Raw genomic sequence first — 25,914 nt, forward strand, 5'->3', positions numbered from 1 at the left:
AATACCTACAATCACCTACAATGGAGAGAGATATAAATGTAGATTAAAAAAACTTACTATGTCTGAAAAGCCTGTGATAAACAGATTGTAACAGACGATAAAGTGACATACCAACATTAGTCATAGAGAATATGGAAATATGAGAAATATGGAAACTTACGAGAAATCACATGGAGAATGTCAACACTTACAGTACGATGTCTACTCCCTTCCCTAACATCTCCACCTTGTCTGTTGTGCTGTCTGTTGAGACTGTTGTGCTCTTAAAGAAATAGTTCACCCAATTTTCATCTTACTTTTGCCTTTGCAAGTTGAAACAGGTTACTTGATAACGGACTGACAACCACAATGTAATTTTCAGTAAACATTATTACAGGTAGGAGGTCAGTGTGCAGGAGCTTCTCTCTTTTCCAGTTGTTGAAACAGAGGTGAAAAGTTTGTTTCCATACAGCACGTTGAAGTAGGTAGCTAGGGATGCACCCGAATCTGAATCCATGTTCAGCAAGTAATAAATAATGGCCTTCTGACAAATAAATTACCCTTCCATTTTTTCCAAAACTCAACCTTTAGATAATATATATATATATATATATAAACATACATATATATATATATATATCTTCGCAATTTGGGTTTACTTGTGAGGGATGACACTGAGGGAATGGCACTCAAGAACTGTAGGGGGCACTGTTTCGCAAAAAAATATAAAATCTTACATAGTTGCCTAAACCTATATAGTTTTAATAAGCAGGAATTTCAGTCATTTCATATTTCTGTGTGGTTAGAAATCCAATAATTAAAAAAAAAAAAAAAATCACTTCCAGTTTGAGCCACACCCACTTTTTTTTTTTTTTTTTTTTTTTCCTGAATCCGAATTATTTTGTTGTCCCAAAATAAATACAAATACATACACAAATAGTGGTGCCTCCACACACCCCTAATAGCAGCCTTATCCAAAGTAAGTGTAGTCAATGATTAATGCTTTTTAGAGATCCAAAACAGGCAAAACATGACAACAAAACACTTTGTACAGCTTGAGCAGCCTGATCAAAGTCCTCTCAAACCCATTGTTTGCATCCTGGATGGAAAGGAGCTATATTTACACCTGTTTACATTTTATTTAGCGCTAATCGTCTCTACATGCACCCAAGCTTTCCACATCGACATTCTGCTTAACGAGAACTTAGGCTAAATACTGGTGTAAATATTAGGTGGGTCTTTACCATGTGTTCATTTGGAGCAATTTTGTTGTAATTTTTCCCTTTTTCAGAACTCTAAAAACCACTACCCATTGATTTCAGTTGCTTTGGAAAATGCTGCTACAGATTTATACTACCTATACACGCATGGCTGTGAGTCAATAATAACAAAATATTTATTTTTTGGTTAAACTGTCCCTTTAAACTCTCCTCTTTTCCCATTCTGTCATTTCTCCATTGCCTCTCCTCATTTTTTTCTTCTTTCTTCTCTCCTTCCAGCTTCTACTTTTGTATTTGTCCTTTGTTTCCCTCCATCCATGTGTCTTCTTGTATATTTTCCCATCTCTCTCCCTCCTTGCTCTCCCTCATTTCCATCCACACTGCAGCACGCTGAGCCTCTTCATCTATCTATTTACCCACCCCACCACAGCCAAGCTTATGTGTGTGTGTGTGTGCCGTGATAATGAGAAGGTTGCCTGATCTAAAGTTGCAATATGACCCAATCAACCCTCACTATTAAAAAAAAAACTTGCCAACTCCCATGGGCACACACACACAAATGCCTACACATCCACACACAGCCACAGTGAGCCATGGTCACTGTGACACATCATATATCCTCCGGTCCATTCCTCAACACTTGACTTCCCCCGGACCTCATTACAGTGCAAGTTAACAAACGAATTCTGTCTCTCGCCGTCTTTCCCTCCATCTCCTGCTCATGTTTCGCCCTCCCTCTACCCACACCACCTCTTTTTTGTCTTCGTAAAACAGCTCTGTCCCACTCTCCCTCTTTTCTCTGCCTTCACTTCAAAGGTGCCTCAATGTCGTGACTGTCAAAAACACACAGTGTTGCTAAAAATATAGCCAACACTGTAAAACACACAAACAGTCCAGAGAAACTGTTAGGTGTAACACACAAATAGTCGATTACCTGATTACAGCAGTGATTAGTGATAAAAATTATGATTTTATATACACAAGAACAATTCTGCCAGTCTTTTCACAAACACAGTCTCTCTTTTTCTTTCTTCTTCCATCTCCGACAAATAAGTTCGCTTATACAGTCCCTTATCGACCGTGATTTTCTCTTCTCCCTCTGCATCTCACACACTTACACACAGACTCTCTCTCTTTTTTCCCTCTCTCTACCCACTAAACTTGTTATTAATTCAGTGGGTGCTTTGTGGCACAGCAGGGAGAGTCCATATTTTGCCAAAAGCAGAAAAGGACAAAATGCTCTGCTTTCACTAAGAAAACACAAATAAACCAAATACAAACTGTCATATCAAGTAGATATACACAATTTTATTCTTCATTTGGCAACACTGTTCTCTTCCCTTCAAGCTGCGGTAGCTATTACTTTATCATCATTCTTCTCACCAGACAGACAGGACATTTTTAAGATTATGGTGGGCGTTTTTTTTTTTTTTTTTTTTTTTTACAAATAAGATTCTAGCTCAGTTTAGCTCATGACAACACACAACCTCCAATGAAATTCTGTTTTTTTTTTTCTTTTTTTTTTTTTTTAGTTTTGCAATAATTTGCTGGGTCAGAATGATTGACTGACCAAGTGTGATATTAATGGGGCGAGCTGCACAACCAGCTGGTAGACGCTCTCTCTAGCTTATATTCAACTCCTGGCATTGCAGAGATAGGAGTGTAGGTGTCATTGAATTGGAGACGGTTATAAAATGTAATGACTCTCTTTTGTATTTCAACAGGGGGTGAATATTTGTCACATCATGCACAACATGAATTACCGGCTATTTTCCTTCACATTATTCATACTACATTTTCATGCAGCTCTGCAAGCAGGGCTTCCAGTGGCTGTTTTATTTTCCACTGTGTAAAGCTATGACTGCTAAACAGGTCAGTTTGTTTTGATTTTATTTTCAGTTTCAGTTTCAGTTTCAGTTTAGCTTGTCTGTTTTCACACTGTGTTTGTTATAGTTTTATAGTGGCACTTACAGTTTAGTTCCCGTTTCTCAGAAAAGTTTCATGTTATTCTTTATTTAATCTAGTTTGGGTGTAGGGATTAGCATTTATTTTGTGGACAGGGTCAAGGTGACTGTATCTGAAAGAGCTATTTTACATTATTTGTATTTTGTTTGAATCCCACCTGCTTCAGGGGTGTTGCACTTTAGCTGACCTTGGGCCAGGTTATAGTGAATGCAATTTTGTTCAGCAATAAAATCTTTGGTGCACAGAGAATCTCAGTCTCCAGCTGTATACCTCACAGTAACATGATCCATAATGCATTTATACATTCCTCCTCAGCCTCCACCCTTGCAGTGGCACACTAAACTAATAAAGGCTTTATACTCTCTGTGTCTCTGGCTCTCTGTGTCTCACTGGCTTTGTGTCTGTCTCTTCATTCCTCGGTGTTTCTGTATGTCTCTTTCTCTGTCATTTCATTTTCTTCATCTTTGAGTCTTTCTTCTTCTCTCTATCGCAAAGAAAAGCTTCACAACAGAGAAGATGGAAAGGTAATGATATGGAGGAAAAAAGTTTTACTCTGATTGTTTTAATGTGATTGTGTGTGTGTGTGTGTGTGTGTGTGTGTGTGTGTGTGTGTGTGTGCGTGTGTGTGTGTGCATACGTGCATGTGTGTATGTGTGTAATTACAAAAGTAAGTAATTATATAATTACATCCGCATTTAGAAAACTCATGAAAAGGTAATAATTGAAAACTTTAATTAGTTTTTTAAAGAATACTCACTCATTATAATGCATTAAGTAAGACTAATGTTTGTACCCATGGGAAATGCAAATTTCAACTCACCACTAAGAGGCAATGACATGGTTCCTTGGTTTGCACCACTTTGGCATTGTTTCCTTCCCATGTCACTTATGACAGGACATTGTCAAGGTTTGACAAACGTAATTTCAAACACTAAGTTGGAAAAGAAGTGACCCACGCATGGCAAACTTTTGTTAATGTACATTATAATCCAAAAAGTATGAGTAGTTCCCAGGCCAAAAAAAAAATGTTTAATTTATTCTGTGGAGGGGGCAGCAGGTTCTTGAAGTATTTTGCCTATTGTTTGCCCCTGTTTGAAATAATACTTTTAACTAGAACCACAATATTACTCAACACAGAAAGGTATATCTCATGTTGACATCCAGTCTAATAATATTAGAACTGTTAGTATACAGTTCTAGAATGACCAAATATATCATACGTGTGGACACTTGAGGCAATGCACTGTGGGACTTGTAGTTGCCATATCTCCTTAACATTTTTAAGCACACAGTCTTGTACCTTTGACTTTATTTTTTAACTTGAATTTTTTTTCAACGTAGTTCATGCTCATCTAAGAGTTGGAGATACTCAAATGGGCTGTTGTGTGTCATTTCAACTGGGAACATAAATGGAATTTTTACTTTTGCAACCCTGGCCGCTCAAAAAAATGCAATATTATGAACATAAATATTATATTTTGATATGTATTTACACAGACTTATCATACATTGGGCTGCTATTACTATATTATCTATTAATCTAAAGAGCATCCACCCATTCACATTAAGGACCCAATACAGCGTTCCTTCCCTTGTTATTTTTTCTGTTAACAGTTGGAAATTTGATTGTGCACTGAGTGAATTCTCTACAGTGAGGCACAGACAGTCGAGTGACCACTTTCAGCAGCAAATGCTAAGTGGGTCGAGTGTGAGTGATCAAGAGTGGAGTGGTTGGCGGTTTGATATTTAACTAGTCTACAGATACAGCTCAGTGCCTGGTAACAGGCCTAGCACAGCACCACAAGTCACCTTTCTACTTCAGGGCTAAGTGGAGCTCATAGGGGGCCTGTGTCAACTCAGCGAGTTAAAAACACAACGCGTCAGAACAAGTGAACAAATCATTACAAAAGCCTTGTTCTAGCCAATATGCAAACCTCGTTCTGAGTAAAACACAAGTAAATTGCGTGATTGATCGGATGTACTGCTGTTCATTATCTTACTCACCTAGGTAGGAAGTGCTCAATGTGAATCGTTAAGAGAGAGACAAAGGTAGAGAAAAAGAGAGAGAAGGACAAAGACAGAAGATTAAAATATCATTTAAGGTGACAGAGAAAAACAGATTGAGAGAGAGGGAAAGAAACAGACGTGGGGATAAAGATAGAGCGATAGAGATCGAGTCTCTCCACACTAGGCAATCTAATGTCATCCTCAGGGCTCCCTGAGGGGAGACACACACACACACAGAAACACAGAAACAAACACACACACAATGTACTTTCTTTATTTTTGCCTTGTCTCTCCGTCTTCCTCTTTCTCAGTTTGCTTCCACTTCTCTTGCTTCTTCCTTCTGGCTGTTTTCTCCCTCCTTCCTTGCGTACCTTCAACTCCTCTCCTCCTCCATCCTTTCTCTATCTGCTCTTTCAACTCCTCTTGTATTTTGTTTGTCTCTATTTTCTCTCTCTTCCCTTCTCTACTCTCTCACTGCTTCATTGTGACAATTTAATCCTGCAACCAGTGGCAGCACAGTGTTGGCAGCACCAAGTGTAAGATTTAGACAGCGAGAGGAAGAGGTAGAGATGAGTGTGTGTGTGTGTGTGTGTGTGTGTGTGTGTGTGTGTGTGTGTGTGTGTGTGTGTGTGTGTGTGTGTGTGTGTGTGTTTGTGTGTGTGCATGTGTGCGTGTGCATGTGTTGACTAGGTGCCAATTGGCCTGTGGTGCAGCGAGTTTGTCCTAATGAAGTGATCCTATGCGTCCCTCCCAGCTAATCTGAATTTGTTTTAATTCAGCCAGCATACAGGGACTCCAAATAATTTTACAGCTTTTTGTGCAGACCAATCTAATAAAAAATTGCATTGTTTTGTTTTGGCTCAAATAACACAGAGGGATTGGTAAGGCTGAAAAGTGTTTTTTTTTTCCCTAGGAGCCTAACAAAAAACAGGGTCCAAGAGTGATTCCCACAGCTAATTTGGATGTTCCTTAACAAAATCGGCCCTGTTGTTTACACTTGTACCATACAAGTCTTTTACTGTACACTGCCTGACAGGGACTCGGGAAGGCTTTGAAAACATGATATATGCATTACTTAGTTTCAATTAGTTTCACACTGCTGTTGAAGCCACTAATTTCTCCAGGGCATTTTGGGGACCAATTTTATCTTCCCATATAGAAGTTTGCATTGCAACCCAGACTTTGCAAAAACATATGCAGTCCCACTCGACCGAAGGCATGGTATATTTAGATTAATGAGTCATGAGCAATGGATTCTATAGATCTACAAACAGATCTCCAAAACCAAAACTTTTAAAAGCAATGAAACAACCAAGCAAGAAAAGCAGTGCACAGTGTGATTTACTGTTTGGTGCTGTGTATCACTAGTAGTAGTGCATGTGCAGTATACTCTTCATCTCCTGCTGCGCTTTTTGGATCAGACATAGCTTGAAAATTCTTTCCAACCCTATATCTCCAAATATCCCTTTATTTCTATTTTTAGTGCATTGTGCTGCAAGGTTACATGATCCTTTTTGTGATGAGCAGGTTTCACCACACATGAACCCCTTCATATCTTATTCCATAAAAGAATTTGCAGGCAAAAGGGTGTAAACTTGCAGCAACTATTTGGACATAGACAAGCATGCCATATAACAGAATAATTAAACTATTCAGATCAGCTAAAACTAGAGACCAGCTCTTTGATCAGCTGACATCTGTCTGAACAGTCCCGAGATCAATACTGTTGTTGGAAAGACTGCAGTCAGAGGTGACATGTCTTTGTGCCTTAATCTAACATCAGTCATATTATACTGTCATTATACACTGCCTGTGTGGATTACCAATATAAATACTGACATATAGTATCGCAAACAACTCCCAGTCAACTTATATCCTATCCGTAAAGCAGGTCGGTACACAAAAACTGCGGGACAGATATTCTTGCTCAAGGGCACTTCAGCATAAGTACTGCAGCTACAAAGAATTGATTCAGAAAATTGAATAATTTAAGCTACTTATTAACAAGTACCTTCAGTGACGGGCCTACCAACTTACCACCCTAAAAGGCTGGGAAGTTATCATTTGTATTCATGCGGCATTTAACCTTTCTAAATTACACTTGAGTTCTCAGACATAAGCCCTGAATAATCTGTCCAGTAGTGAGTACATTATTTTGGTGGGGATTTGTATTTGTTGTATTTTGCAGCCTTTTTTTTTCTAAGGCAGAATTGCTGTCATTAAGATGACATATCAAGTGCTGCAGCATTATGGAAGACAGCATCCATTTTACATTTAAATGTTACGGGTGTTCAGCTCACAGTGGTTCTTATCCAGGATAACTGGGAATACGCTTAAATTCCACATCGCCAAAATGACAAGCAACTAATACTAAGAACAGTAACTGGAAATGGAAATGTAATATATGTACATATATGAAATATATTACATATATGTGTAGCCCATACAAATATGTATGTTCATGTATGTATAATAAATAATATGTTATGTTTCTGCAAAGATATATTATGAACTGCAAATACAAAATATTTTTGCATTGATATAGGATATAAATTAAATATGTCAAACATATGGTGTAAAAGCAGTATTAAAAAATGTCTTTAATGATGAGTGGCAGGCTACTCCATGGTCTGGGAAAATGCTGCTTCCCACATGAGGAGCGCTCTGAGCCGTGCTCCCCGCCGGGTTGGGCTGCACAGGCACTGTCCACTGCCACTCAGCTTGGCTATTAGAACTTTATTATATATGTTCATATAAAATATAGACTTGTATGTTTAGAATTAATTAGAAAAAAGCACAAGCATACATCATTTTGCAAATATACTGTTTTAATACACCTACATATAAAATTAAATATATATTAATATATGGTGTCAGTATATAGTAATATAATAATACCATATTAAAAATTATATTAAATTAAATAAAAAATCTGTATTTAGATATTTTAATATATGTATCAATACAAGTTTTACTATGGGTGTTTCATATATGTTCTAAACATATACAAGCACATATAAATTAATACTATATTGTTAACACATATGGTTGCAATACATAATACCCTTAACATATAATACTATTATAATACTCTTGATATAGGGCCATATATGTACATATATGACATTTCCTTATGGGTAATTTGACCACAGCTAGACAGAAAAATGCATAACAAAATTTCACATGGCTGGTACTTTTGCTGCCAACAGGCCAGTAACACACATTTTTGCCTAAACACTTGCTACAGACATAGTCACACACTGAACTTATTGAGGAAAAGTAGTCTCCAATCCTTTCCATAAGTATTAGCGACATTACAACCACTCATAATTTATCCAGTTCTCAGTTTTGTCACTCTAACATTACATTATAAGTGCTGATATAGAAATATTCCAAGCTTACATTTCTTTGTAAGGAGAGTCATTTTATTAGAAGAAATTTCTGGATTGGTGGAGACTTGACATGTGGTTCAATGTTCCAGCCACTCTGCACAATATGCCATGTAGCGAGTCTGTTTTACAGCTTCTGATTGACATTGCAGGATAGGTACAGAAAATGAAAATATTCCAAAAACCTGTGGGAATAAAAGACACATTTTACTGTGGCAAGGACTACTGTATTTGTATGTGAGCTGAACCACAAAACTAGAGTGGAAGGACAGACTCTCAAGTCCAAGGTAAACTTTGATTGAGCTTGATGTTGCTCCATTGTTGCGTCTGGATACCTTCGCATGTTGCATTTGTGTGATTCAGTTTAGTTTATTAAGTTGTTCAACTTCACAGGAGAAATTTATTGAATTTGTTCAAGTTTTCAGATTGAGCAGGAGTTTATTCCATTCTTTAATGGTTTTAAAAGAAAAAGGAAAGGATGAGCCTAGTTTAGGGATGACGCAGACCTTGAAGCCTTAGTCATTATTTGCTCAGAGTGGAGCTGAACAAGGCTCTTCAGTGGTGGACAAGCAGCATTATCTTGGGCACTAAACAGATGTTTGAATACTAAATTGAGTTGTCAAATTTTAACATTTTATATCTAACAAGTACACCACAGAGATGATGTTGTCGTGATTTCCTGTCCAGGACATTTAGGGGTTGTTTATGAAGTGAACTACTTGGTTTTAAGTCTGTCTTGTTTATCAGAGACCAACATGATATGCAGTAATGAAAACAAGAAAAAAAATCATCGGATTCTACTATGTGTTGGAGGCCTCATCTGTTCCAAATATGTCTTATTGTATTTACATAAAATAAGTATTTCAACTCATCAATATATTTTACCTTTTGTCCATCTACATAACTATTTGGAAAAACCCATTGTTTTGTTTGGGTTAGGTCAATGTTTGATCACATGGTCACACAAGTAACTGACAGTGTCGCCTACAGGCATCAGGGTCTCCACACCATCACACACACAGATGGGATATATGCACTGAACAACAACGGTCCTAGGATGGATCCTTGCGGTACTCCGGTAACACAGGCTCTTAGAAAGTTTTATTCTTTATCTGGACACACTGACAGCAGTCAAGTAAGAAAGACTGAAATCCATTTAGTACATTCACAAAAAGTTTGAATTTAGACAACTTGGTGAGGAGTACTAAGTGACTGACCGTATCAAAAGCCTTGCACAGGTCAAGAAATATGTCAACCTACCACCCCTCCTTTATCAAGGCTAGCCTCAGTGACCTCAAGGAAGTAGCAGCATGCAGTTCCAGTAGAATGGTTTGGTCTAAAGCCAAACTGCATGGGATAGAGTAGATTTTCTTTTTTAGATGAACTGCCAGTTGTTCAGCAGTGACATTTTCAATAACTTTTGAGATGGCTGGTAGGACGCTGATGGGCCCATCAGTAGCTTACTTCCTGTCAGTCACCTGATTTACAACAGAATGCTAGGGAATATGCTTTCATCCAGTGAATAGTTCATTATATGATCGATAGGGGTTCTTAATTCATGGAAAACTGGATTTCTGTATAATTGCCACCCAGTTCCAAAATGGGGTTAATACAATAATTAAAACTATTTGCAACATCAAAGCTGTCATCTTGTATAACCCCATTTAACCTAAACTCCATAGGTCCGTTCTTGGGTTGCTCTTTTCCTGTGAGTTGACCAATAATTCTCCATCACATTGTTGTGTTTACTTTTGTCTTATTATCGAAAAAGAAATTAACTTTGGCCTTTCTAAGCTGCCCTATAACTTTTCTAACTATTTCTAAGGCATGTTTATATCTTACAATCAGTTTCCAGTCCTTTTTTTAGATATTTTTAAGTGTAAGCATCTCTTTTCATCATTAACTGCCATAAAACGTCACAAAACCAAGGCAGATTGATTTCTGTTATGCTTGTGAGACAGTGTTTTAGGACATTTTGATACACATTGCTTAAATGTAGATATTAAATCATCACTGGCCTGCTCACAGTTTTTAACATTAATTATACTTTCTCATTTAGTTTACCTTACATTTAGTTTACCTTATTTCATTCTCAAAATGCTCTAAGTCCCTCAAATGAGATTTATTAAGATATTAATGAGATGTTTCTTCTCTTCCATTTTTTTTCTATATTCCTTAACAGCTGTCTTTTAACTAAAGTGAGATTACGCCCCAATGTGCCTGTGATTAGGTTATATGTTTTTTATATTCAATCAACTTGATTTGTGAAAATTACATCCCATGACATATTTGAAGATCTCGTCATTCTTTTTTTCCTATATAATCTGAGTCAACTGAAGCTTACTGGCAGTGTTATTTCTGCATATTTTGTGGTTAACATTGAAATAGCCCATTAAGAGCCAGATTTGAACGCAGGCCGCAGTGGTCAGCCTTGATATGTGATACGCACTCCACCAGGTAAGCTACTAAGCTGGTAGACTCAAGGCCCAGGATTAAGGTCAATATCCCTGCAAAGAAGGAGAGTAGTACAGAGAAAACTAGCGAACCTCCAGTCGCCAGAGAAGGAAGCAGCATTCCCATCAACATGGCCAGGCTGACGATGACGTACTCTTTAACACAGTGGAGAATACGGTCCATGAAATGAAGAGAGGCTGGAGAGCAGTGAACTCGTCTGCTGTCTCAACACGATAGGATGATCGCAAACAGGCAGCAGAGCAGCTTCCCCACGGATGAAAGACAGTGACAATCAATACAAAGATATTAACACAGGATCAGAATTTCAGAGTGTGATGTCTCTTGAGATCTGACATTGATCAGGTAGAGAGACCAGGATAACATCTTTTCCTTTTTCTTAGTGAAAAAGAGTGGCAGTTCCCCAGAAGATATCAGGGAAAGTGAGACAACCTGCCAGACCTTGATTGATTGATCTAAAAAATTACTATGTTTATCTGTTGATAAGTTGATAGCTGCAGGTGCCGGTACCTGTGCCTTCGTGGTGCATGATGGATACAAAGCATGTCACATGTCAGTGGGATTTTATTTTTAAACGTGTTACTCAAATAATCCTTGAGTTGATTCATGGGTCCATTCGTTACCTAATATAAGGATCGTGTGAAGCCCAATAAAGATTCCTTGCTGACAGGTTACTGCAGCATGTAAACATTTCGCTCCTTTTGCTTACGTTGTCTGCGCATCTTCTGACTCACACAGTATTATAGATACATTTTGATGTTTACAAAAGCTTGAGTAACACCTAGAATGGCTGTTACTACTGGGATAATCATTTATTTTCCTTGTATTACAAGTAAACCTATTCAATCTGCGGGACACGACAGGGATACTCTGTTGAAGGGTATCAAAGGCACATGAAAACAGACTAATCGAAAAAGACCTTGAACAAAATATGGGCAATGGCATGGTTACTGTGCGCATGTAAACAGTCAATTTACACCACACCCTCATGAAAGAGAAAGAGGAGAGTAAGAGAGAAAGTGAGAGAAGAGGGAATGAGAGGATCATCAGTCAGACAGCAAACCTGTCAGCGTCCTGCTGAGATTCCATAGCCGCCCCTGCGTGCACTGCTCTATGTGTGAGATGGAGCAAACAGAGACGGGCTGAGCTAACTACATCTACCACACCACTCAGAAAACCCACACAAACACTGCACTTCCTAAAAACAAAATATGAGCGTCACAAGATTTATTCATATGATATACGCCCCCGTTAATTACTGTAGATGTAATGTGCCAATGCAAAGTCGCTATATGTTCTGAGAATTTATTCAGCCAAATCTCCGTTTATGACGACATAGTGTGCACGGCTCTTTCTCTGCAGTTCTGCAGGAGAAAACAGCTTCCCTCTATCTCCTCACTCTTCTCATCTCTTTCTATAACATTTCCTTTCCTCGCCTCCACATCTGTGTCTCTCTATTCTTCCTTCTGTCTTCCACCACTGCCTTCACTGTCATGAAGTGATCGTCCTTCATTTCAGCTCTTGCACTTAAATAAAGAAAAAAAAGACAAAAAACATTTAATTTGTCAGCCTTTTTTTCCTATCTATCTATTTATTTATTCATTGTATTTGGCCTGTCTCATGATATTATATCTTAACATTTAGAGGAAATGGTACATTTATGGACTTTTTACTGCTTGGGAATATATATGTACATTTTCGGATCTGAAAAAAGTACACATAAATACCTTGAGATCCAATAATTAGCCCTGGGGGGTACATTTGTGTAGATTGTACCTTATATTGAATGGAAAATTTAACAACATAAACTCAGTTTTATAATAGGCAAAGAAGCATGTACTCACATATTATGTCCTATTCGCCTATATTGGAGCTTTCAGAAAAAAAAAAAACAAACAAGATGTCTAATTGTAGGTTAACTGCCAACTGGACACTGACCTGAGAGCTATTTACAAGTTAAAAGACAGCACTCACGGTTGACCTTGTCACGCATTTGTTAAGAAAACATGTTCTGGCAAAAGAGTTACCATTCAGGCAAGGAAGTCACTCATGTTGTTTGCTGAGTAGTGTCATTAGGGGGTATGTGAGCATAAGTGTAAGAAACAAGAGTTAAAAGGGGTGTGTGTGTCTGTTTCTGTGTCTGATGCCTGACTGTGTCTGCATCCCTCTCAGTTGTAGTGGCAGTAGTTAGAGCAGAGCGTGATAGCAGCCTCAGGACAAAAACACGCTGAGCTTCCATGTCTACCATTTGCAACCACTCGGTTATACAACTCTATGCTGGAGGGCACCCATTTACCCACCAATGCAATATACCATCCCACTGTTAGCAAAATGAATGCCATCCAACCACTTACTGAATGGAGGGGAAGAGCAGATCACAGGCGGGAGGAAGGAATGGAAGAAATAGAGGGTAGGGAAGGGAGAAAGGGGATCAAAGGGAGGATAAAATGAAGTTCTCCAGAATTCAATTAAACTGAATAACAATGACAAAGGGAGGAGAAGAAGCTGCTTTAAACCATCCACCATGCCTCGCCTTGCCCCTCCCTCCCTCCCTTCCACCTCCTCATGTATATTCATCATTCTGTGGCCCTGCTGATCAGTTTCCGCTGGATATCGATTACTGCTATAACTGCACAACACACATCACATGCCCTCTGAGATTTCTCCCTCACTCGCTCTCTAACCCTGTTTCTGGCTGTTTCTCTCTCTCTCTCTGTTCCTTCATCTTTCTGCATCCTCCCCTCTGAACTATATATGTTTCGATTTCTAAATACATGCCTCTCTCTCTCTCTCTCTCTTTCACACAGACGCACACACGCACACGCACACACACACACACACACACACACACACACACACACACACCTAATGGCAACTGTGTGTAGTTTTTCTATGACATCAAGTGGTCTCAGATCCCTCCCTTTTTTGCAATCCTTAGCGAGAGGGATCCATGCTGTAGTTCTATTATTATCCTTCTAATTCTCATTATGAAATCCTCACGAGGAGCACCTCTGTCCATTCATTTGCACACTGCTTTGGGGAACTACAGTATGTACTGTTCAGGCCTTGCAGAGCCCCAAGAGCCCTGAACAGAGGCAATACAATGTGCACTTGTACAGCAAATACCAAGCGACTCAAGGCTGATGGACTGTACATCGATAAACTAGGAAGTGGCCAAATGAATTTCTAACAACAGTGGCCAAGTCAACACATGAATTCAATATTTTGCACAGTGATTCCCTTCGCTACAGCATCATGGTGCTGCCACAGCAAACTGGTGTTAACAGGTGGAGTTGTTAAAGATTCTCACTCCTCTCACTTTAGTCATGCATACTGCCTCACTCCACCCAGGCACCTAGAAAGATTTAGTGGATCTGTTATCACTGATGGTCGTTTTACACTGTCCTAAAATCCAACTGCCATCCTGGACTTGAGGTCATTGTTGACAGGCTAGATTCAAGTGGCCAAATATGGAATAGCATCATAAGTGCCTATAAGGACCATTTAGACTCAACCTGCAGGTTAATCATGTGTTTATTCCCCCTATTTGTCAGCTGTAACCTATGTGCAGTATGGAGTCTGACTCATGTTCATTGTATAGTTGTAATGAGATGATGCAGGGGCAGAATGTGAGAGAAAACACTGTGCTTCAGTCAGGTTGGAGGATTGTGACACCAGTTCACCTGCAGGTGAAATATGCCTACAGGGCCTCCGCTAATGTAAACGCTAGGGTTGTCCCGATCCGATCATGTGATCGGAAATCGGGGCCGATCACATGACTGAAGACTCGATCGGGACTCGGACGTTATGTCCCGATCAGGTATCGGATAAATAATATATATACATATGTATATTTATTGTTATTATTTCAATATATGGGCTATTAGTGATAAAAAATAAATGAGAATAAAATACCAACGTTTACAGGCCGCGTCTGTCTGTGACAGACACCACTGAACAGCGCATGCGCAGAACACGGCAGCACGCAGCAGTTTGTTTTGAAGCTGAGGTGTGTGATATCAGAGAAACTCTAATACAGTAGACGGGCTCTGGTGATATGCTGCTAGTATCACGGACGGAATCGCGGAATTAGCCAAATAAAACGGAAACCGACTCCAAAAGGCAGATAAACTTTCCAGCTACAGCAACGCACTGACATAGATTGTGAAACAAAGCGAAGAGGTGCCACTCCGCTGTATTTTTCGCTGGCTAACAGCAGCACACTGGCTTAGCTTGTCTATTCAGAGAAGAGGTATCACTTTGGCTTATTTTTCGATCTATGTTATCACATGCATACTACTGCTCATTCATTGGTAGCTGAATTGTTAGGTCTGTTTGATAAGCAATTTACATTGTTAAAACAAATAATAATTTAACATATTGTTACAGCAAAAAGTACTCTGTCAACCCTCAGGTGAAATAATTACTGATACATCCTCCTATCATTTTTGTTCAATCATTAATAACATATAATTTCCTGGTTTTATAGAAGTATCGGATCGGGACTCGGTATCGGCAGATACTCAAAATCAAATGACTCGGACTCGGGGGCAAAAAAACGTGACGGGACATCCCTAGTAAACGCTGCTTTTTTTTAGCAAGTCGTTACGGGCAAAAATAACCTGTGTAAAACCCGCGTGCTTGGTGTAAATGTTGTGATACGGTCTGACATGTGTGAAGCATGACAACTTGGATCTAGCTTAACTTTCTCACAAACACATTTGTTTTCTGTTTCTCTTTTATTTTCTATTGATGTTTTTCTTATTATATCTCGTCACTGTCTCTTTTTCTCTGCCCTTGCCTTTCCCTGCTCTCTCTCTCCCTCTCTCCCTCTATCCTCCCCCTTTCCTAACTCTCATTTTTGTTCTCTCCCTCTCTTTCTGCTTCCCCGCTCAATAGACTGACTTGACTTTCCCCTCCATCACAGACAGTGTCATCCCCCGAGTACCACTTTTATCTTTCGGTCCCATCTATGTTCTTCTTTGGCTCCTCTATCCTCCTTCCATTTCCCCATAGATGCCCCCCACCCGTCTTTTGCCCACTCCCTGCTTCTCTGTCTCTTCCTTTCCATCCACGTGGGCCGCTCTGTCTTGGAGTTCTGACAACACCTTATCTCAGCATGTGAATGGTTCTTGACTCAACTGCTTGCGTCATATCAATAACAGTTCAAAGGCACACTTAAGCATGCATGTAAACCTACCAACATGCACATACACACCTTGGTGGAGTGCTACTAAAAATGACAGGAGGCAAGAACTTATCATAACCTTAATTCTGATGTGATTATCAACAGCATAAACAATGAACATGAACCATGACCACTTTTACTGCCTGCGCGGCCAACTGACTGCAGCCTACTTCCACAGCTTCAAAGCATATCGGTTGGAGTCCCACATGTTCCCAAAAGTATTTAAGCAAAAATTGATTTTGCAAGCTCAGTGCAGGCTGATCTAACTGAATTTCCACTGTTTTCAGGCTAGAGTGATGCAATTCGTCGGAGGGCATGCCAAAATAATGACTGACATGTCAGGGAGATTTTGTTTAAACAGATGGGGTTGGGGAGGAGGAGCAGGGGAGGGAGTGTGGGGAGAAAATGCGATAACAGAAATACCAGTGGGTAGAGAGGAGCTGGGGATATGAGGAGCTGGGAGATGGGAAGAGGATGAAAAGGATAAGAAAGAAGGAAGGAGGGAAGGAAGGAAGAAAGGAGGTAAAAGAGAGGTAGAGAAGGAAAGGGGGAGGGGAGCAGAAAAGCGTACAGGGACACCTGCCGGCTGAACAGGATCAGTCACCGTCAAGCTGATGAAACCTGCATGTTGTAGTGTCTGTATGTATGGAGGTGTGTGTGTGTGTGTGTGTGTGTGTGTGTGTGTGTGTGTGTGTGTTTGTGTGTACACCTGTCAGCGACGACTGGATGAAACCTGATTTTATGTATGTGCTCTTGTGTGTGACTGTCAAGTTAATGGAACCTGTGGGTTTGTGTGTGTGCATGTGTGAAAGCTGTACAGTATCTGTCACCTCAATGATCTGGGAAATCTTGACTGGGTTCCTTACAGGCAACCTGTCATCACCTCTGCACACACACACACACACACACACACACACACAGACACACACACAGACACACAAACTCTTTGATCAACTTCAGGACAGCCCACCTTCTCCCCTCCCTACACACACACACACACACACACACACACACACACAAACAGAGAGAGAGAGAGAGAGAGAGAGAGAAAGAGTAGTACTTGAAATGCCTTTGAAATGACACCTGACATAAAAGTGTTGAGATACAGCATAGTATGAAATGTACCAACAGTTCTGCAAACTTTGCTGTGTACGGCTGCATGTTTACCTCTCTCTCTCTCTCTCTGTGTTTGTGTATGTCTGTGTGTGCTTACGTATACTATTGGGACAAAAGTATTGGGACACACCTCTTAATCAGGGAATTCAGGTTTTTCATTCAGTCCCATTGCCTCCGGCGGGGGGGGGGATTAAGACCCTACCTATGCAGTTTACTTTACAAACATTTGTGAAACTGCAAACTTTGGTGGAGGAGGGATGCTTTTCTGGAGTCCCTTAGTTCCAGTGAAGGGAAATATTAATGCCTCAGCTTACCAAAACATTTTGAACAATTCTGTGCTTCCAACTTTGTGGTAACAGTTTGGGGAAGGCCCTTTTCTGCTCCAGTATGACTGTGCCCCAGTGCACAAAGCAGCTCCATAAAGGCATGGTTGGCTGAGTTTGGTGTGGAAGAACTTGACTGGCCTGCACAGAGCCCTGACCTCAACCTCATCCAACACCTTTGGGATGAACTAGAACAGAGACTGCAAGCCAGGCCCTCTGACCTCACAAATGCTCTTCTGGATGAAGGGGCAAAAATTCCCACAGACACACTCGAAAATCTTGTAGAATGCCTTCCTGGGAGAGTGGAAGTTGTTCTAGCTGCAAAGAGAGGAGAGGACCAAATCCATATTAATGCCTGCATTTGTACTGCAAAATAAAATAAAATAAAATAAAATAAAAAAATAGGGGAATTTTCCTGGATCATAGAGATGATACTGTTTGTGCATGTGCACAGAGAGACTACAGGGATGGATGTTTTCAGGTTGATGAAAGAGAGCATGTGTGATCACTGAGAGACAGAAAGGAAAATGAGCAGAAGAGCGTGAGAGACTGCAGACTAGAGCAGTCAGGTCTAAGTCACTCCTGACTTCTATTAACTACAAAGAGAGGCATGCTGAGCAGAGCAAACATGGGTACAGTACTGTTACTTCTGCAACTATTTGTACAGATTAGAAGATTTTCCTATGCAGGAGCAGCATGTTGAGAGGCACAACTTCCTCAACAAGGTTTCCCCAGCTGGTCTAGAGATTTGAACCAGCGACCTTGCAGTTCATGAGTCCATTTCGCTAATCTTTAGATTATTGCTGCCCTAAAATCAGTGGGTGATGTGAAGCTTGTTTCCTCACAAATCACTCCACTGCCATCAATGATTGCGATATATCATAGAGACATGGCAAAGCAGTGCAGCTGTCCCAGTTCAGAGAGAAAATACAACCCCTCCTCCCTGTATGAAATGACACTATCAAGAGGAGGGCAGGGGGCCCAAAAACATTCTTGCACCTGGGTCCACTGCAGTCTAACTATGCCTGTGGCTATTAGTAAGCCTCTCAAGCTGCTGAAAATGGACCAGTTTGTACTCATAATGATGTAGGAGATTAGCCAGACAAGGGGCTCTGGACGCTGATCCAAGATCAGCCCTGTTCATACTCACAGCAGAGCACAGGGCTGTAAGCTGCTGAGACCTATACAAGACATAGTCAGGCAATAATCCTCTGCTGGCACACATGTACATACATGGCTGTGTATGAACAAGCACAGACCAGTACATGCTGGCATGTATAGCCTCGAAAACATTCACAACATAAACACATGCATTTTCACACACTTGTTTTTTTTTGTTTTGTTTTTTTTTTTTAAACCTTTGTGTTTTTTCCCTCTTCTTTTGGAACTTCATGCATTGCCACTAGTATGTGGTAAGATCTATGAGACCGACTGCACTCGCTGCATTTGAGAGAAAATGACATCCAAAGGGGTATAAACATCATGACCCACTCTGAAGTTTGCCATCCACTCAGGCTTCCAGCAGATCTACTCTACCGGTTATTGATCCATTCCCACATCCTTGTAATGACAGAGAAGCTGTTGCAGCATTCACAGCAGCTGCAAAATTTACAAGCACTACTGGTACTACCACTGCCTCCTCTTCTAAAAGAGTTATAAAGATGACACTTTTACCCTCAAATGAAAGGTAAATCCAGGGTGTACAGTATCATACTGATCACCCTTAAACATACCCTGTTCAATTATGACAATCCCTCCTCTGCTGCATTCCTAAAAGAACATGCTAAAAATGAGATCTGATCATAGCACAACAGAATGCAGACAATGGGAACACATAATAAATACCAGGTATAAATCCATATCTGTAAATTTGTAAATTGGGTCTTTGTGTTTTACTGTGGTGCAGATATATATCAAAGATTATATGGAAAGTCCAACAGTCTATAATTATGGACTTACGCAGAAAAACTGTTTATATACTCAGAGAGAGCAATGAGTATATTGCAGCTTTGTAATAAGCTGATTACAGATATGGCTGGACTTAAACTTGAAAAAAAAATAAAATAAAAAAAAAAATTGCCTTTAGTTAAGAATAATACAGTTAAGCTGTTTGAAAATTCTGCTTATATTCCCAGTTCGATGCAACTTTGCATACGGCAATCATTTACTGAGCACTACGGTGTCTCCTGTGCCATTGGCTATGAGATAATCATTGTAGTTTACTATAATTTATCCAGTGCAGAGACTCAAGGCATTAATCTTGCATGTCTGCAAACAAAGTTGCTGATGCCTTATGGGCTGGTTTGTTCAAAGTGTATGTTTTAGATTTTCAAACAAACAGTCCAGCATGTTGTAATCACAGTATAAATACTCTGTATATGACAGAGGTTGTGGATTCTTTGAGCATAGCGCTCATCCAGGGAAAATAATAAATATTATAAATAATCCACGTAGGAGGCCACCAAGTGTTACCCCCATACTGCGAACCTTCACTAATGCAACACACGCCTACAAACATCCTGATTCCTTTGCTTCTTTTAGTTCAACTTTCTATAAAAACAGCAAGCAGTAGTCATTGCCAGCCTAGCAATATGCTATTACGATATAGGCTGGGTGTCCATCACCTCGCCAGGTGTGATGGACAGTTGAGGGTGGCGGCAGGGTAATGTGTGCCCTCCGTAAAGGGCCTGTAGGCAGATAGAGCAGGAAAAGGTCACACCTAACTCCCCCTACTGGTGGCACTATGGCACAGTCAGATTTTATCACACAAAAGCTGCTAGTCTCAGTCTAAGAAGTAAAATGTCAGCAGCAGCAGCTTATGTGCATTTAGGAGCAATAATCCTTTAACATTATATACTAGGGATCCAAAAGTCTCAGACTTAACTTAACTTTTTCTTTGTTAACATCTTATTTATATGGCATATTCAATTATTTTCATTTACTTAAGTGTCACAGTTAAGGAAGGCTTTGTTAAGCTGTGTTATTGTTTTACATAAATTTGCATTGAGGCCACTAAAAATGCACTTTGGCTACCAAATTTAGGGGCGTGATGACCAATGCAGCCAGTGTTTATATATCTGGGACAAACCCGAATCCGAACCGCTATTTGATAATATATGACAATGGTATGTAAATGGACATGTTTCGGTATCAGCAAAGATCAGGTGGTAGAATTGAACAATTCCATTATATGGAATTGTTAAATTGGATAACAAGGGTCTCAGCCAGGTTATTAATTATTATGTCATGCTGGTGTCTTTCTGCTCATCAGGATGAGGAGGAATTTAATATAGTGCATGACTGAACATGAGGCAAACTCAGTTACAATTAAAGTTGGGCAGTGTTTAACACAGCCCCACGATCCACTGAGCATCCTGCCTCAGAGGAGACTGATATGAGATGGATGGCCCTTTAAGTTATTAGGTAACCTAAACACACGGGTCCCAACATGGGTTAAAAGCACCTAAAAATGAGAACCTGCACTCCACTGGAGCCCATCTACCATTCAAACCAGCGTTCAATCCAAGCTCTGTCCATCTGAGGAAGAGAGAGGGACTCAGATGCAAACTCCATTGCCAGACTTCACCCACCTCATCTCCTTCTGAGGGCCCGCTGCTCCAATCTGGCTTTCTTCTACGATCCAACCTTCACCACCACCTAGGCCACAAGAAGTTATCCCCAGGCATGACCAAGTATCTCTCCAAAATGCTTTGCTTAAGTTCCTGGGGTTCATTTAACCCATAGCACTAATTTCTAATTGGCTCACACTCTCTTAAAATATACTTAAATCAGAAATACACGTTTGAAGGGAAAATAATGGCTTATTGTTTAATAAGTTACCTCAACAAAATTGTCAGTAGAACATTACGGATATCCTCTGCAACACTGCTTACTACACAAAGTGCCACATGCATTAAATTGCATGTTATGTATGTTGGTAATAATTTATGAAGAGGATGAAATACCACTCTATAATACCACTTTGAGTAAATTCTGTTCATAATTAGTTTCCTACTATAATTAGATAATAACCATCCCATGATGGAATCCCATTAATTAGAACCATGTAGATCACTCGCAAAGAGATCCCAATGTTATTCCTAGTTACCAGGGAGAAAATAAGACCAATTTACTTCAAGTTGCAGGGGAAAAAAGAATGAAAACAGAAACACAATTATAAGCCTGATTTAAAAAGAGAAAATGCCCATGTGCTTTTGACTAATTACATGAACCAATTAACATGTTTTTCACATTAAAAAATAAAGAAAGAAAGAAACAGCAGAACTCAGACGAAATGTTTTCTATTGGCACTGTAGGAAACAATAATTAAGAACTCGCTCTGTTTCTCCAACATGCCCATCCCCCACCCACTTCCTTCTAACGGTAACCGTTGGCATTGCCGCTGCCTTGCTTTTTTGTTAAATAAAACACTGTTCAGCAACAGATGCATTTCTAGGTCACTGCAATAGAGGCAGAGATCAAACACACAGACACACTCCCTCCTGCACATACACAGGCATACAGACTACTCACTCCATTTTAGCCGCCAAATGTATGCAGTAGGTAAACACTAATGCGGCAGTCAGCATTGGAATTCATTGCATATGATGTCCTCTGACTCAGCCTGCCTATCTACAGAGTGGCCTAGGGAGCTCACAACAGTTGTAGCCATTTAAATCTCTTATGCTGTTTTGCATTTCGCTGCATCATTCTTTAACACACCTTAAAATACAATACAAACCTGTCCACGCTTATCAGCAACTCTCTGTCCAATTTTGCTGTTTTGCTGCAGGTGTCACATCATTGACATTGAATCATCATTTTTCATCAGAAAGAGGAATCCCTCAAGAGAATATAATGCAGAGGTTCAACAACACTTCATTGCCTTCAGTGATTGTGTTGATTTGGCTGCACAGCAGGTCAACAATTAATTAGAAAGAGCAGCGTTATCAGATAGTTTTCTTTAGCAGTGCTTCAACAGTCCCCCTTTAGTCTGAGAAGGCTAAATGATCAGATTTTAACTGAGTAAGTGGAGGCCTGTGGCCACAGCTACAACTACCATGTCTGTGGCACAATGCTGAACTGAATGTCTATGTCCTACTTTTTTTTTTTTTTTTTTTCATTTTTGTTTATATTTGATAACTTGCTTCAGTTTTTAGTTGTGTTGTAATGCTAACAATTTTGAAAAACATGATTTATCTAGTATATTAAAGGAGAAGCCTACTGGCAATTTGTTGTATAGGTCTATGTCAGGTGTAAAACAGTTACTGTACATTGACTGATACAAAGGGTTCTGTTGTTTTGTGGTTGTTGTTGTTGTTGTTGTGGATTTCCTTTTAAGAGGCTCGGAGGAAATTCTTGAACTACAGGGAACGCTGGATATCCTGTTCATATTTTATACTACACTAGCTATTGCATCATGGGAATAATTTGAATCTATTTGAATCTATCTATCTATCCATCTATTTGTATATATCTATCTATCTGTTTATCTATCTGTCTATCAATGTATGTATGTATGTATTTATCTATCTATCTATCTTGGACAATAATCTCTATAAAGCAACACAAAAGGCATTTCAGCTGTCAAGACCCAGGCAACCCCTCAGGCAAGTCCTGATGACGACTGGCCACTGGCAACACTCGTCCCCACAGTCCAATTTCTTGGAGCTTCAGGGGTGAATTTTTGCTGATGTGAAAAGCCTAGCAGCCTTCTGTGGTTTGGAAATAAAATTTGGAACCAGCGAACACCTCTAATTACAGCCTGGTACAGCCATGTTTTGTTTTCTGTTGTTCACTACATAAAAGAGTCAGTTTGTGTTTGGGTTCAAACCATTTGAAAAAGGGGCAGCAGCGACGGGCATTTACAAAAGTTTATAGCATGTGATTTGGATCAACCATCTGACTGTCATTAGCTAACTCATTCAATCAGACAAGCGAACCATATGACGTAATATGATAGCACTGACGCTAAGCAAAGAGCAACTCTGATGGTGAAAGTGAGCAAGTGTATAGGTAAGGATGTCGGTACACGATTCTTACCATTTCTCTTGGGAAAACATTGATGTCCTGTTGTTTCTGAGTCATCATCACCTCAGCCATGCCTGTGGTTCCTTAAAGGATGCCAACTGATCAGGTTTTATTTTGTGGTTTCCAATAACACTTAGGTTGGAGTGTGGCCAAATGGCTCCCTGATAACAAATAAAAAATGAGCTTGCAAGATCAGCTGGCTGTTCGAGGTTACTCTGATTAATAGCCTAACGAGTGTTAACTTTGTTGAAGGAACCTCCACAACAGTCCATGACATCAGTGTGGCTCCAAAAGGGAAAAAAAGTGGGTTGAAAGGGAAAAAAATACATTGGTTATTTTAACCCATTCTCAGGGGCTTCAAGTCCTAGGTGACCTAGCCAGCACTGTCCACCACTGTCCCCCTTGCCCAGACACACACACACACACACACACACACACACACACACACACACACACACACACACAATCCAAAGCTGTCTATCTGAGAACTGTAGATATAAGGCTTTGCTGACATCATTCAGCTCCAGCCAAAATTCTGTCCTTGCCCCAAAACTCTGCAGGGACGTACAGATGAAAAATGTTGGAATATGGAGCCTATTTCATAACCAGAAATAAATCACATTGGATGTCTGATCTCTCTCCACCCCACTGTCACCCTCCTTTCCTCTCTCTTTCTTTCTTACCATCATTTTCTGTCTCTCAATGTCTCTGAGAGGCTATGAGACATGTCTCCCTGGCAAAACTATTATTGAATATCTCCTTCTCATACACATACACACACGCACTAACTCTCACACTCCTGCACATGCATGAGTGAGTGCACATGTACACACACACACACACACACACACACACACACACACACAGATGGGCTAAGGCTTTTAGCGTCTGAGGGGACCAGAACATGCCAGTCCAGTTAGCATTGGAGCAGAGTCAAAATGTGACATCGCTTATATAAGCTGAGAGCTCCATCTCCCCCTCTCATCTAAACTCTGACTGCACAAGGTCACACTGGACCTGATGGGCTGCTCAATCAAGCGGCCCGTTTCACCCTTCATCTGTCCAAAATCTGTTAACTCTATGCTCAGTCCTAACTGTACATGGGAGTAAGGCAACATTTTCTCCCGTAGCAGGAAACTGAAAATGCCAACATGTGAAGACTGGAAATTGTTTGCTGACTCAACATGCCTTAAGTCAGGGGTTTTCAAACTTTTCCATGTCCTGGACCCCAAAGTTGACTTTCGCTGAGTCATGGAACTAAATGTAAGTGCCTTTAAATGCACAAGGGACGCTAATATGAAAAGATAATTTGGTTTAAGTATTAAATTGTTTAAATGTCATATTTGAATACTAGCAAATAGATTCAAAAATGTGAAATGAAAACATAATCTTAAAATAGCGACTTGTACATTTTGTTTTTGTTTTTTTTTTGTTTTTTTGTTTGTTTTTTTGCACTATAATAATTTCTACTGCATTAAATGATAGTGAAATTAAAATTGTACTGCTTTTCCGGTTTGATCTCATTTGTCTTTGTCCATGTTACTGTGCACTTGATTGTCACTCAGATCCCAGAGGGGGTTCAGTCCCTAGCTCGGCCCATCCAAGGCTTCCCCCACTTTATTTCCCACTACAGCTTTCTATGGAGTTTTCCTTTGGTACAGGGTCTAAGGCTGGTGTTGCTAGGTGGCCTGGGCTATGTAAGATATGTAGGCCTGCTGTGTTATTGAGTGCTTGTCGTTTTCTTGTCTATTTTCTCCTGCCTTTGTTTCAGCACCATTCATTGTTGAGTGATTCATTCTACGTAGGCTTATTTTTGCCCACATCACAAATTTAAATGAAAAATGAACTTAGACAACCAAGGACGATCTTAAAACTTCTACTAGTGAAATTTTTTAATGTAATATAACCTGCAAAGCTTTGCAAAGTCCTGCATACAAATAATCCACTGTATTCTGCAGTGGATTACTTAGAGCACTCTGCCAGAGTGTACTTGGGGTGAAATATTGACCTTTCTTGAGAGCTAAGACTTGCTAACCTTTTCAACAATCAAGAAGTGTTATTTCACATATTGTCACCTTCATAATTACCAGAGCAGTGTTCCTAACAGTCTACATTGGTACAGAGAGCTTCTCTGCAACAGCTACGCAAGGAGGATGTTGAGACCAGTAGCCAGCAAGGGGTGTGCTGACAAATCTAAAAATCAATATCGCTATATCATTATAATA

This window comes from Myripristis murdjan, chromosome 13, assembly GCF_902150065.1.
Source record: "Myripristis murdjan chromosome 13, fMyrMur1.1, whole genome shotgun sequence".
Taxonomy (NCBI): Eukaryota; Metazoa; Chordata; class Actinopteri; order Holocentriformes; family Holocentridae; genus Myripristis; species Myripristis murdjan.